At 50.2% G+C, this 2,500-nt stretch overlaps 6 non-coding genes across 6 annotated transcripts; 4 read left to right on the top strand and 2 right to left on the bottom strand.

Annotated features, from left to right (window-relative positions):
* Positions 1-425: 425 nt before the first annotated feature.
* Positions 426-497, bottom strand: TRNAQ-CUG (transfer RNA glutamine (anticodon CUG)). Its single transcript has one exon. It is a non-coding gene; the product is annotated as a tRNA-Gln (tRNA).
* A 213-nt stretch (positions 498-710) lies between these two features.
* TRNAL-AAG (transfer RNA leucine (anticodon AAG)) lies at positions 711-792 on the top strand. The gene has a single exon. It is a non-coding gene; the product is annotated as a tRNA-Leu (tRNA).
* A 274-nt stretch (positions 793-1,066) lies between these two features.
* TRNAL-UAG (transfer RNA leucine (anticodon UAG)) lies at positions 1,067-1,148 on the top strand. Its single transcript has one exon. It is a non-coding gene; the product is annotated as a tRNA-Leu (tRNA).
* Positions 1,149-1,618: 470 nt separating this feature from the next.
* Positions 1,619-1,691, bottom strand: TRNAQ-CUG (transfer RNA glutamine (anticodon CUG)). Its single transcript has one exon. It is a non-coding gene; the product is annotated as a tRNA-Gln (tRNA).
* Positions 1,692-1,906: 215 nt separating this feature from the next.
* TRNAL-AAG (transfer RNA leucine (anticodon AAG)) lies at positions 1,907-1,992 on the top strand. Its single transcript has one exon. It is a non-coding gene; the product is annotated as a tRNA-Leu (tRNA).
* Positions 1,993-2,267: 275 nt separating this feature from the next.
* Positions 2,268-2,350, top strand: TRNAL-UAG (transfer RNA leucine (anticodon UAG)). The gene has a single exon. It is a non-coding gene; the product is annotated as a tRNA-Leu (tRNA).
* The last annotated feature ends 150 nt before the right edge of the window (positions 2,351-2,500 follow it).

The raw sequence follows: 2,500 nt of genomic DNA, 5'->3' as shown, positions 1-2,500 counted from the left end.
TAACCATTAAGGGTCTTTTACGCGGGCCGATAATCGTCCAGAAAAATCGTTGAATCGTTCGAATTTAAGCAATCATTTTCTAATGAAAAAGCGTCAAGTATTAAAGGACGAAGTAAAAATGGTTGGTATGTCATTGATCGCCCCTTTTGAGCTGAACTCAAAATCATGGCTTGTCGTCCGCTAAACGAGCGCTTAAACAATTTATCTGTGCGCGTAACAAGACTGTCCCAGCAATTTAGACATGGTTCTTCAGGGCAAGTCCAACATTCCTTCCTCCACGGTTCCCTGGTCGGCATTTTCTCCGGCCCCAGTGGTGTGTGGCTCTACTTAGGGGGAAAGTGGCCATGTTTTTGTAGCGCTGGATAACCCCTTTAAACCCCCCTTCCCCCGACCTGCTCTGTCGAGAGAAAGGGAGAAAAGACTTAAGGTCCCACCGAGATTTGAACTCGGATCGCTGGATTCAGAGTCCAGAGTGCTAACCATTACACCATGGAACCCTTGACAGCAAAGAAGCAGAATAATGCCGAAACAGTGACATTTAATGGTTGACCCCCCCTCCTGTATGGAGTGTGTGCACACAGTATATGAAGTAAACTAAATTCTGTAGCCACTGCTGAGGAAAGGATCCGGCTGACTCGGCTTCCACGGGGAATTGCCGGCCGCAGAAAGGACTGAGCCCTGAGAAGACGCAAGGTGCCACGCTTGCAGCAGGTAGCGTGGCCGAGCGGTCTAAGGCGCTGGATTAAGGCTCCAGTCTCTTCGGGGGCGTGGGTTCGAATCCCACCGCTGCCAGAGCATGTTTTTGTTTTCTGTCATATGCTGCTTCAGCCCACTCGCCACGGCCAGAAAATTCGGCCCGGTTTTTCATAGAGCTTTAAAAATCCCAAGCAAGTCTTTATTTGGTTGACTCCTCCCGTGTGGAGTGTGTGCACACAGTATATGAAGTGAACCTATTTCTGTAGCCACTGCTGAGGAAAGGATTGCGCTGACTTAGCTTCCACAGGGAGTCGCCAGCCACAGAAAGGTCTGAGCCCCGAGGAGGCGCAATGCGCTCAGCCTTGCAGCCGGTAGCGTGGCCGAGCGGTCTAAGGCGCTGGATTTAGGCTCCAGTCTCTTTGGAGGCGTGGGTTCGAATCCCACCGCTGCCAAAGCATGCATTAGTTTTTCTGTCACATGCTCCTCCCTATGGATCCCATAACCATTAAGGGTCTTTTACGCGGGCCGATAATCGTCCAGAAAAATCGTTGAATCGTTCGAATTTAAGCAATCATTTTCTAATGAAAAAGCGTCAAGTATTAAAGGACGAAGTAAAATGGTTGGTATGTCATTGATCGCCCCTTTTGAGCTGAACTCAAAATCATGGCTTGTCGTCCGCTAAACGAGCGCTTTAAACAATTTATCTGTGCGCGTAACAAGACTGTCCCAGCAATTTAGACATGGTTCTTCAGGGCAAGTCCAACATTCCTTCCTCCACGGTTCCCTGGTCGGCATTTTCTCCTGCCCCAGTGGTGTGGCTCTACTTAGGGGGAAAGTGGCCATGTTTTTGTAGCGCTGGATAACCCCTTTAAACCCCCCTTCCCCCGACCTGCTCTGTCGAGAGAAAGGGAGAAAAGACTTAAGGTCCCACCGAGATTTGAACTCGGATCGCTAGGATTCAGAGTCCAGAGTGCTAACCATTACACCATGGAACCCTTGACAGCAAAGAAGCAGAATAATGCCGAAACAGTGACATTTAATGGTTGACCCCCCTCCCTGTATGGAGTGTGTGCACACAGTATATGAAGTAAACTAAAATTCTGTAGCCACTGCTGAGGAAAGGATCCGGCTGACTCGGCTTCCACGGGGAATTGCCGGCCGCAGAAAGGACTGAGCCCTGAGAAGACGCAAGGTGCCACGCTTGCAGCAGGTTAGCGTGGCCGAGCGGTCTAAGGCGCTGGATTAAGGCTCCAGTCTCTTCGGGGGCGTGGGTTCGAATCCCACGCTGCCAGAGCATGTTTTTGTTTTCTGTCATATGCTGCTTCAGCCCAACTCGCCACGGCCAGAAAATTCGGCCCGGTTTTTCATAGAGCTTTAAAAATCCCAATGCAGGGTCTTTATTTGGTTGACTCCTCCCGTGTGGAGTGTGTGCACACAGTATATGAAGTGAACCTATTTCTGTAGCCACTGCTGAGGAAAGGATTGGGCCTGACTTAGCTTCCACAGGGAGTCGCCAGCCACAGAAAGGTCTGAGCCCCGAGGAGGCGCAATGCGCTCAGCCTTTGCAGCCGGGTAGCGTGGCCGAGCGGTTCTAAGGCGCTGGATTTAGGCTCCAGTCTCTTTGGAGGCGTGGGTTCGAATCCCACCGCTGCCAAAGCATGCATTCAGTTTTTCTGTCACATGCTCCTCCCTATGGATCCCATAACCATTAAGGGTCTTTTTACGCGGGCCGATAATCGTCCAGAAAAATCGTTGAATCGTTCGAATTTAAGCAATCATTTTCTAATGAAAAAGCGTCAAGTAT

Source organism: Dendropsophus ebraccatus, unplaced genomic scaffold (genome assembly GCF_027789765.1).
Source record: "Dendropsophus ebraccatus isolate aDenEbr1 unplaced genomic scaffold, aDenEbr1.pat pat_scaffold_908_ctg1, whole genome shotgun sequence".
NCBI classification, from domain to species: Eukaryota; Metazoa; Chordata; class Amphibia; order Anura; family Hylidae; genus Dendropsophus; species Dendropsophus ebraccatus.
Note: the sequence above shows the minus strand (reverse complement) of the source record. Positions and strands in the feature narration are given on the sequence as shown.